Source organism: Sapajus apella, unplaced genomic scaffold, assembly GCF_009761245.1.
Source record: "Sapajus apella isolate SASKATOON/1434 unplaced genomic scaffold, GSC_monkey_1.0 scaffold112, whole genome shotgun sequence".
Taxonomy (NCBI): Eukaryota; Metazoa; Chordata; class Mammalia; order Primates; family Cebidae; genus Sapajus; species Sapajus apella.
In genome coordinates, this window is record NW_022437052.1 from 606,208 (window position 1) to 618,165 (window position 11,958).

At 41.8% G+C, this 11,958-nt stretch overlaps 1 long non-coding RNA gene across 1 annotated transcript; it reads right to left on the minus strand.

Annotated features, from left to right (window-relative positions):
• Positions 1-573: 573 nt before the first annotated feature.
• Positions 574-9,763, minus strand: LOC116537652. Its single transcript, XR_004263238.1, has 3 exons — positions 9,663-9,763; positions 2,793-2,799; positions 574-586 (listed from the first exon to the last, which is right to left on the minus strand). It is a non-coding gene; the product is annotated as an uncharacterized LOC116537652 (long non-coding RNA).
• Between the last annotated feature and the right edge of the window lie 2,195 nt (positions 9,764-11,958).

The window sequence follows — 11,958 nt, forward strand, 5'->3', positions numbered from 1 at the left end:
AGTTATGGTCACAGAAATTAGAATTTTGTATAAATTTATATATCGGGACACATTATTCTTCTTTTGGTTTATTTTACTAGCCATTAAAAAGGTAAAAACCATCCTTGGTTTGCAGGCAGCAGTGGTTGGCCATGTTTTGTCCATGGGCTTCAGCTTGCTGACTCTTGGCCTAGGCTAATTAGAATACCCTTCTGGAGGTAGTGGATGCGTGGCCTTCTCCTGGTTCAAATGAGGGAAAAGGTTGACATCTGAAAATAATCAGGATTCCTTTAGAAAGGACTAACAAGAAAAAAGTGGTTGCAAGGCAGACAGCTGTGCCCCTTGAGGAAGTTTAGGAAACTTGTTGGCCAAACATGATCTTTGGGCATCAAACCCTTAGCTTTAAGCCCCTTATCAAAATATTTTTTCCAATCTCTCCATGCCAAAAAAGCAATACCTTTTAAAATTCTATTCTTCCATTTTATTTTCTAATTGAAATTCATAAACTTTCATCTTGACCAACTGCCCACTTGATAGATGGTCCAGGATGGCCTGTCCTGTGGATGGGGTGTTAATCTTCCTCCCTCTTAACTATCTGTCTCTGTCCCTAGGAGCAATTCTAGTGTATAAAATTTTCTTTATCTCCTTATATTTTCAATGAGATATGTGCATCCTCATAGACGCTCCCGGGGGAACGGTAGTCAGGGATACCTTCCTGTCAGAGGTAGACAAAAGAGCTCCACCTATGTGCACAAACAAAAACATACTGAGTGACTCCCTGTGTTCCTCACTGCTAAACAAGACTTCTGTGGCTTAGGCAACTGCTTTTTTGTAGCCTCTTTAGCAACTAATGTAAGAAACAAAGCTGCCTCCTTTTGCTTCTGTTCTGACTTCAGATTTTGCCTTCTCAAGTTTGAGAGGAAGGATGAAGCAATACAAAGATCACAGGAGAGAAAGTCAAAAGACCTGGCTTCGAGTTGCTTTATGACCTTGGGGCCGTCCCTTCACCTGCAAGATAGACAGTAAGGAGGACACCAAGAGCAGTAAAGATAAATTGCTATTCTGAGTCTGGAGGATGAGATGATCCCTTCTAGCTTGGAGGAGAGAAAAAGGCTCTTAAGCAGGAGTCTGTGAGATCAGACATCTGGGAGAAGTGGGAATTAAGAGGAAGGATTAAAGGCCAGAAGTGATAAATCTGACATTGATTTGGAATTCAGAGAGTGTGCTGGAATGCTTGAAGGTTGAAGGAGAGAGTGTGGAGATAGTGCTGGAAAGGGAAGCTAGGGATGGATCTGATGCTAGCCTTAGGGAAGGAGTGTGTGATTAATCTGAGGAGCTCTGACCAAGGCAGGAAGAGGTCCTGGGGGATAAGGAGGCTCACCTGGTACTTAGCCTGCTGCCCCTTCCGTGATCCCAAATTTCTGCTTTCCTGAGCACAAACTGGGGAGAAATTTCTGGCCACAAATCTGCTATTCCTGCCTCCTGGTTACAGTTCCACCCATGAAAGACGCATTTGTCTGCTTCAATGTGTTAAGGTAAGTTCATTTCATTTTAAAGTGAACGAAATTGAGTTCACTGCCTTTATAAATCTTCTGGTGCACACTCCATGTGATATTTCATCACTTCCTTAGAAAGGCTCTCTAGAAGGCTGCTTCGTGTTTCCAGAGGGAATTACCAATCTCCCTCCAGGAAGAGAGTAACCTGTAAGGTAGTGAAGAACAAGGGACCATGGGGGTAGCCAGTTCTCTCAGGAATAATCGAAGCTTCAGGAATAATCAGAGTTCCCATTTCTTCAGGCTTGCAGGGAGTTGGTCCTGAGGACAGCATGCTAGCAACCTCAGGGAACTGCCTTCACCTGAGCAAGTTTTACAATGAAGCTTCCCTTCTAAGTAATGGAGCATGCCTGTTAGTCATCTAATTGGGAAGAACTGTGGGTGAACAGGATGAAGGCCTGGGGAAAGCAGGTATTAGCAAATGCTGGTGCACCTCAGGTGAGCCTGGAGGGGGTGTCAGCAGGCTGTCTCTAATAGGTGGGAAGGACACTCTCTCCCTGCTCCCCAAAAGCCTGAAAGGACACTTTCTTCCTGCTCCTAAAAAGGTTTGCAACACCTGGTGACATTGACCTGTGAATTCACCTTGAGGACTGAACTGTTTGGGTTCAGCCTGCTCTGCAGCATGCTCTTTCAAGATGCCAGGGCCCTTTGAGAAGCAGCAGATGCAGGTACGTAGCTGTGTAGAGAGCATTGTGGATAAGGGCCAGGGCTTTGGGATCACGTAGCTCTGCATTTGAATATTACTTCTACCAGCGGTCAGCAGAGAGAGCTCTGTTAAAATAGCTGCTTAATGTTTCTAAGCCTCATCTATAAAATGGGTTAATTATAATCCACTTCCTAGGGTGATTGTGAGGATAAAATGAGAGGTATGGACACATGTCAGGCACAGTTCTACATGTCTTTACATGCACGGCCTCATTTCATCCTACTGACTACCTTATGAAGCATGGACTCTCAGCATTCCCATTTTACAGATGAGAAAACTGAGGTACCCAGATACATGGCAGAGTTGAGATTTGAACCTAGGCTGTCTGAATCCAGAGCCTGAGTGCCATGCTGTATACCTTGGTACACCATTGGGGCTCAACAAATGAATATTTTGTATTGTTAGTGTGTAAGATTTTATAAGGTGCTTTAATGTCAAAGGCTCCCAGACTCTGGAAAACCCTAGTGGTGTAAGGAAGAGAAAAGAGATGAAAAGGAGAGGCAAAAGGACAAGAGCAGCAGGGCCCATGGCTTCTCAGGTATTGGGCTTTGAACCTGTCTCCTGTGGTAGTGAATGCTTACAGTTTAAGGCTCACAGCACTCCTGCCTACTTGTCCAGTCAAGAGCCACATCCCATTTATGAGTCTGGGCTGGGCAGCCAGCAGGCTTGTGTGCAAGGCTCTGCTCTGATGCACCTTGGCTGGAGGAATTCAGAAAAATTATAAAATCATTGTGAGCCTCCATTGTGCTGTTTGTGAAAAGAAAATAATACTCTTTGCTGCTTCTCATAGTTAGGTTTGACTGTTGAGAACCAATGGAGAGATGAGAAGTTTTATGTTAGGAAACATAACATTCAACCAAGTAGAAGTAGAAGAAAGTTGAATTGGGTTACTCTACTCTTTTGCCTTATTTATTCATCCATTAAATGAATATTGATCTATCACCTGCTTTGTGCCAGACCTAGGGTTAAGACCAGAGGTGACATAAGCAAGATAAAGTCTCGTCTTTAGGAGTTTTCTTCCAGTGATGGAAGAGTCTGATGCATCAGAGTGTGACACATACCCTCTAGAGTCAGGCTATACAGTGCCATGAGAAAAGAAAATAATTCTGACAACCGGGTGGGTACTATTAAACCTAATTCTCATGAATTTATCCAGAGAATAAGTTAATATTATTAGTTAGAACCCGTTCCTAAGTTTTTGGGGAAATAGGTAGCAAATTCAAGAAATTCACAGGTGACCTTGTGAATTTAGCTTAGCTTTAAGGAAGCTTTACAAAGGAACTGGAAGGCAGTGCACTCTCTCTTACTTTCCCCAATTCTATATCTATCTATTTGCAGGAAATGATCATAGACTTACCAGTTATTCAAGATTGACTATCTTCTGGGGATCCCTAAGATCAGCATTTCTAATCCTAAACACAAGGACTTGGGGCTCACAGGCCAAGCCCGGGGGCAGGAAAGAAAGATACACTTTACTTATTTCACAGGGTGTTGCATCTGGGTGCTTTAGACAGGGTTTTGAAGAAGCAAAAATGTTGAAGGGTTTTATGTTTTGTTAACAAAAACAGCCAATAAAATCGAAATAGCATTTCTCCAAAAATTTGGTAGTGGAGATGATGTATGTAAACTGCTCAATAACTCTAGATAGCAACAGGTCTTGAGAAACTAAACCATTACTTTTCTTTCTTTCTTTTTTTTTTTTTTTTGAGATAAAGTCTTGATCTGTCGCCTAGGTCAGAGTGCAGTGGTGTGATCTTGGCCCACTGCAACCTCTGCCTCCTGGGTTCAAGTGACCCTTCTTTCTCAGTCTCCAGAATAGCTGGGTTTATAGGCATGTGCCACCATACTCAGCTAATTTTTTTGTATTTTTAGTAGAGACTGGGTTTTACCATTTTGGCTAGGCTGGTCTTGAACTCCTGACCTCAGGTGGTCTGCCTGCCTCAGCCTCCCAAAGTTCTGGGATTACAGGCATGAACCACTGTGCCTGGTCCTAAGCCATTACTTTGAAAGGTCAAATGGGTCAGCCTGAGTCCTGATGCTGGAGTTTAGTGTCAGAGTTTATTGTTCTTTTCTCAATGAATGCACAGACCCTTGAGTCAGAAGACCTCCTCCATTTTTCCAGAGCTAGACATCCAAATGTGCCTTCCTTCCAAAGACAGCTGCCAAAGCCCTATCTCTTGTTACTATCACTTGTTTTGTTGAGTAAATCAAATTATTGCAGTGAAACCCCACTATAAATGACTGTGTTTAACAAGGAAAAGGTATAATAATGATGAATTCTCATTAATTCAACACTTTATTGGATTTCTCTTTTGTGGAGGGCACTGCCAGAGGGCTGAGGACACAGTGATAAACAAAGTCCTTGATCAAACAGGACCTATTATAGGGAAGAGAGATAAAGGGATAAAGCAACAGATAGATACTTTAATTTCACTCAGTGATAAATATTTAACAAGGAAAAATAGGGTATAAACAGACCAATAGGAGGGGAGAAAGTCATCACTTTAGATATGTAGTCAGCAACACCTATTTGAAGATTTAGAATAGATCATTTGAATAGTATCTGAATGAAAGGAGGTGCTACTTAAATATCTAGGAGAAAAGCTTTCCAGACAGAGAGAATAGCAAGTGCAAAGGTCTCGAGGCTGGTGCAAGCTGAGTTTAGTGTTCTGGCAAAGCAAAAAGACCAGAGTGGCTGAAACATAATAATCAAAAGAAAGAGAAGAAATGAAGGTGGAAAAATGGCAAGAATCCAGACCACATAGGGCTTTGAAGACCATAGTAAGGGTTTATATTTACAGGAGTGAGTTGGGAAACCATGAGAGGGCTTAATCTGGGGAATGTTATAATTAAAACATATGAAAGATCACTTGAGCTTCTGTGGTGGGAACAGACTGTAGTGGGATGAAAGGGAGAGAGGTTAATCAACTATAGTCTTTCTGAAGTCAGTTAGAATCAGAGGGCTGGGATGGATGATTGGTAAAGCATCTCATCAGGGGGTAGTGAAGGCATCGGGGTAGAGGGAGGTAGGTAGCTTGTGTCTTTATCTTGGGAGAAAGTACAGACTCCACAGTCAGAAAACCACTTCCTAGATGCCTGGCCATGTACAAATCACTTAACTAGGGTGTCAGTTTTCTCATCTGTCAAGAGGATGAAACCATCTCTTAGGAACTTCTAAGTATCACAAGAGACAACACGTTGTCTGCCACATAAATGTTCTATAGCGACAAGCCATTATTTATGTCACCTCTGATTTACAGAGAAGCAAACTGAGACCCAAAGAAAGAACAGGCTTTACTCAACCACCCAGTTAATTCCTGACAGGACCAAGTCTAGGCCGAGACTCTTATCTTCTGTTTCCCCATGGCAGGAGGGAAAGGGTAGACAGGAATGTCAGGGCAAGGGAGTATCAGGAGGGGTTGAGAGAGGCAGCATGTCTTGAATTGGACCCTCTTCTCCCAGTCCCTCACTTTCGGTGTGCGAAGTTGGCAAGAATGGTTTCATCATGAAGCAACTGCTCATTCCCTATGCCTTTTCACTGGTGACATCTGAATATAACATATCAGCACAGAGCCCGCTTGCTCAGGATCTTCTCACTTGGGCCTTCCCATCCATCTGTTTCCCGAATGCTCTTTCTGTTTATAGCAGGCTACACCTCTGTCCCAAGTTAGAAGAGGTTTGACAGCTCCTTCAATGCCACGTGGTTGCCTCCTCTCAGTGTGTGTGTGTGTGTGTGTGTGTGCGTGTGTGTGAGGGGGTGTATGGGGTTCCTCGTCACTGAGTCTCCTTACTGGTAACATTTTCTTCTGTCAGACTGCAAAAATATATTTCCTGAATCATAGCATGCCAGTCCAACCTGCTTAGTGCACAAATGAGGAAAGAGAGGCACAGGGTCACATAGCACAGGGTCGCACAGGGTCAACCAAGGCCACATAGCAACTCAGATGCAGAGCTAGGACCAGACCTCTGGTCTCTTGATTGCTGACCCAGTGCTCACTCCATCACCTAATTCTGTGGCAGGATGGATGGCCCAGCCCTCTCTCATCTTCTGCAAGGATAGCACTGTAGACACAAGGAGGACTTTCAGAAATGATGCTGTGAGGGTGGCTAATAGATAAGGTAAGAAATAAATCATCCTCATAAAGCCTGGAGAATGAAATTATTGGCTGTGCACCATGAGTGAGGCTAAATCCTATAGTTTCTCTCACCCTTCCTCTTCCAGTTGCCCTCTGTTATTTTGTGCCGGTAACGCACAGCCCTGTATTGTATCATATCTCCCCATGAGGGATGACGCAGGGAAGACCATTTATCCTTCTCTCCACATAGCACCATGACCAGGTGCAAAAGGACAGCTAAGAAGGGTTAGAAAGGTAGTCAGCAATAGCCTAGCCAGAAAAAAGAACAATGTAGTGTCTTAAAGGGAAAGACACTCATCTCAAAATCTCCTCTTTTAACCTCTTCCTAGCTGACAAGTCATTTACACATTTCAAGCTTCCAAGGGCTCCTCATATGTCAAGCAGGAAGCCAACGAACTAAGCCAGAGATTGTATGCCCCCCAAGGCCAAGGGCTAGAAATCTTAGTGAACATATTAAGACAGAGGCAGGAAAGGTGCAGAGGAACATGGGCCCAGGAGCTGGGGCATCGGCTCAACATCCAGTTCTGTACTGGCCTGCTTGGTGTCCTTAAGCCACTTAAGCTCTTTTGTGCCTCCGTTTCATCTGAAAATGGAAATAGCCTACCTCATAGGGGTTTTGTAAAGCATCTGTTAGGTAAGAATTATAAAACAATTAAGTATCATTACCACGGCTATTGTTGTTATTCTATTTTTTTAATACTCAATAACTCTTGGAGATCATTCTTCCACATATGATGAGAATCAGAGAAATCCACTCATGATTTAATGCTTCCTTAAATGTCTCCTCTCTTGTGACGTCCTCGTCCACTGTTCTTACTCCCTGCAAATAGGAAACAGAAGTATTACTCCTTAGAGCTTGTATAACCCTGTACCAATACCCAGCGACTGCAGTGCATACTGTGCTAAATCATGGCAGAATTAGCTGTCTTTCTTGTTGCTCCTTGAGGAAAGCCAGACAAATTAGGCTGTACTCTTTCCTAGCTTGATGATCCTTGTACAAATTATCCAAGTATAATTTTCAAAAATAAAAATTTAAAAAGCCATGACTTTCATACAAATATAGAATGAACAACATTAGAGATTTATTATCTTACTAATGAAGTAACCAGAAGATGACAAAGCTCAAAGAAGGATCTGAGAGTTCTATATGGAGTCACTGAAAAAAAAAAAAAAAAAAAAAAAAACCATGGAAATAAGATGGGTAAGTTATATACAAAGGTAGTTAATACTTTACATGCCAGTGAAAACATAGTTTTGGGGTTATCTTTTCTAGTAGAGAGAAATAATTTGCTCTCTACCAGACAGAAGTCATTTGTGATTTATCTTTTACAAATTAACATCTTGCATGAAATAATCCGAGCTTAATTAGAAGCCAAATGAAGTCCATTCCCCTTAAGAATCAGATAAACCTTGGGTGAGACCATTAGAGTTCCAGTACTGAAAGAATGTGTGGTTATACTTTTCTCTCAATTCTCAGTTTTCAATAATTTTTAATCACTACCAACCTCTCTAAACCTCAGTGTCTTCTGCCTGTAAAATGGGGATAACAATACCTATGTGCTAGAGCTGGTTTTATGATTACACGAAACCAGGCACATAGCGTACCCATTCACTGTCTGCTGTGCTCAGTGCTGGCACATGATTAGCCAAATACTATGATCCAAGCTTTGGAAGGAAAATGACAAGGAGGGTCTACTCTGTGTCAGATACTATGCTAAAGGCTTATATATACTTTACTTATCCTAGAAATACCTGTAGGGTGAGTATTAATTTAGTTACAATTTATACGCAAGAAAATTCAAGTTATCAGGAATTAAGTGACTTGCCTGAGATCTCAGAACTAGGGAGTACAGAGTAGGTCTGTGATTCCAAAGCCCTCTCTGTAAATGTTACTGCCTCTTTAAAAGAAAAAAGAAAGAAAAATCACAGGAGAAGTATTTCGTACAGCATTTGCGATGAACTCAAATTTGATTTAATGACATTTATTCATTTTCCTGTAATTCATCCAGATTTTGTTCCTTCCTTTCCCCCTCCCCACCCTTCCCCACTCCTAAACCAAAAAGCTTTTCTCTTTACCATTCACTTAGCACTTCAAAGCGGGAAGGATGTGCCTCTGAGTGAAACATTGTGCTGGCAAAATGACACTTCATTTTCCAGGAGCCCTAACAAAGCCTTTTGATTTGAATGTCAACGCAGCAAGTATGATTAAATGTAAGATTCACTTTTACATTCACCAGCTGCAAAATAAGTTGTACAGTTCAATTAGTTTGCCATGTGATTGAGGATGCAGCCCCTAAAAGTTGCTATGGTGATGCAAGGAATGTGAGTGGTGTCAGGACTGGGGTCCAGGGTATTTCCAGACACAGAATCTGAAAAGGTTACAGGTTGGAAAGATGATGTAATTTACTTGTCTTTAGCGTCCTCTAAAGAGGTTGTGTTTCTACTCTTTCTGTGATGTTTGGGCTCTCCATACTGACACGAAGACACACATCTTTTCTTCTTGGAGAAAGAATTAGCCACAGGCAGGACTTTTAGTTAGTCCCTTTCTCTTTTTTTCTATCTCAAATCATGTGCTGTCCTGAGACAATTTGGGATTTGGAAAGAATAATCTAGAAAAAGAGCCAAATCTTATAATTTCTCTATGATGACTTTAGGCCTCCATCTTCTCCTTTTGGGGTCCTCTTGGGTCCTCTTTTTCCTACCAAACAAAATACGCTTCAGTTCTTACCAGTGCTCTGATGGAGAGCATAGTCCCCTTGGCTCTGAAGTGATTTAAGCAGACACCCAAACGAAGTCAGGGAGTAAGACTCTGAACATCTGTGGGAAAAACATTTCTCCTATTTGTTTCTTTCAAGGCAGTTTTCAGAAAGTGTCACAATGAGGGACTATGTTAAGTTCTCTTCCTGGGTCCACAGGGGAGTGGTTTCAAAGGCAAGATCTTCCCAGCGCCACGCCTTCATGCACCTCCCCATCCAGGAACCTAAAGTTCTTTGTTGTCTAACTTTCTTGCGTGTGGGCTAGGTAAAATTCCAGGTGAGTTTCTTTGTTCAGAAAACCTGCCAAAAGCCCTGGAAGGAGGGGCTCTGTTGTGGGCCCAAGCAACCAATCTGGAATCAGAGTCAAAGATCAATCACTCCAGAGGAAATTTGAGAGAACTACTCTCATGGGACAAAAACATGAATGGGGCTGGAATAACTTCAAAGTTAAAACCCCACTGCCCCTTACCTGTGTGGATTTCCCTCTCTGGGATCCCCTCCCACAACAGTGCTGTAGCTCTCTCTACTTCACTCTCTTTCTCTCTCTCTGCCAAATAAATTGCTCTCTGCAAAATCCTTTGGGTCCAATATTTACTTAACCAGTAAGCTCACTGTGCCACCAGGGCCTCTTCCCCATTCCTGGGGCCAGGGAGCCCAAGAACCTCAGGGTACATGCTGAGTCTCGTCCCATGACCGGTTACAATATTTTATTTTCTATTTTCTGTCCCCTTTACTGAACTCTATCTAAACCCATGACAGCAGACATCATATTTATCTAGTTTTCTGGTGTACTTGCCCACACTCAGCATAGAGCTTGAGACTAGTAGGAATGAATGACATCTGGATATGAATTCTGACTCTTGCTTGGTCTTTGGGAAGGACACTAGTTTTGTCAGATGCCAATCCCCTGCTTTGTAAACCGAGGGCGGCTGTCCACCTCTGCATACTTCTAGGGTTGTGTCAGGAAAGAGTTAGTAATGGACATGTAGGAACTTTTTAAACAATAAGATGCTACAGAAATAAAAGACTTTTTGGTTGGGATGAATGGGGCATTTTGCATGTGTACGTATATAGAGTAATAGCAGAACCAAACAAGTTATTTTCTTACATAAGAATTCACTTGAAGATGTGTGTAGCAAGAGGTTATCAATACCCTCATTAAAACATCGCCAGAGAGTCACACTAGTAAAATGTTCTCTTAATGTCTTCTGTAGAAGCATTGTAAGAATTCATTAAGGTTGGTGGAATGATTTGATAACCTCCAATAATAGGTGTGTCAAGAGAGTTAACCTATGTTATAAAACATGGATTGGATTGTTTTCTGGATCTGTTAAGCAGGCAACAGGGTGAGGGCAATTTGAGGAGGTGCATTGCAATTGCAGTGCCTGGTGAAGAATGAGTACTGGATTTGACTGTTGTCTAGCCTCTTTTTTTTTTTTTTTTTTTTGCAGGACAGGAGGCAGTTAGAATATAGGACAGTAGCTAGGAACACTGGGTTCCAGCCTGACAAGATACCAAGGAACCTCAGGCAAGGCATAGATCTTCTCAAGGTCTCTGTTTCCTCCTTGGATGCATAAAAACACTTTGAAATCTATTCCATAAAACCAGATTTACAGGCTATCAATTAGAAAGACATAGGGGAAAAAGCGGGGTTCTTTGGTCTAATAAGATAGATAGGCTTTGAGTTTAAAATTAAACAAGCTTGCCTTAGGACCATACTTCTGAATGCTTTTAATATGTTCCTGTCAATCTTGGGGAAGGGGAGATGGAAGGCAGCTGTACTGTATATCTTTAATATATTGTACTGTGATTTTCTTTTTCTTGCAGATAATATGTCAGTGAATAGTACCCTGACTACTTTGGGAAATACTGGGCTCCAAAATGATGTGTAGGTAACTAGCCCCAAGAATCACTCAGGGTAACATCCTAATACACTGGTTCTAATTTCATTGAGACATTTCAAACATATTAGAGCAAGTGTTAAAAACAAGCAAGCAGGCAAGGAGACAAGCAAATCCAGCATCTATAGTCCTGAAGTCTGCCCTTTAGACACCACCTTTTAAATGTATCAAAGGTATTGAAAATCAGCTGTCCAGAGCCAAACTCCAACTTCTCTCCTTCTGTATCAAGCCTGTCCCAGACCCCCTCCAATGTCCACTCTCTCAGAGAATGGTATTATCAGAAATAAAGGGGCTATTGGTAACAGTTCTTTATCCCTCATTATCATCTCCAAATTCTCTTTAGTTCTATTTACCTCACATATAACTCTCCAAAATTCATCGTTTGTCTCCATCTCATACAAGATGAATGCTGGCAGGCAAATCTAGCTTTTTGTAACCTAACTTATACATCATCTCATGTAATCTTGCAGGTGAATATTTATCTCCAGTGAACAGATAATGAAATTGAGACGCCAGGAGCTTAAGGAACTTGCCCAAAATCACAAAGTTAAGAAGACTTGCCCAAAGCCAGTCTTCTAACAGTTAAGCTTAGAGACAGAGTCAGCTCTAAAACGCCCTGTTGAGTATGTACGCCATTGCTGCTTCTCTGAGAGCAACTCAAGTCCAAGTTTTCCCATTGTTCAAATGTGATTTTTAAAATTCCTGCTTTGCCTACATTATAGTATTGATGTCAGTATAAAATTCAGAACAGAAATGGATAGCACTTTAGAAATGTAAAAATTGCCATACACATGCAAGATCTTATTACGCTACTCGGCTGCAGAATTCAAACAGACCAGGAGAATGCACCTCTATTGGAATAATCTCTGTGATAACAGCTTCAGTCAATCTTTGGAAAGATGGTACTATCTGAGAGCTCTGTCCATC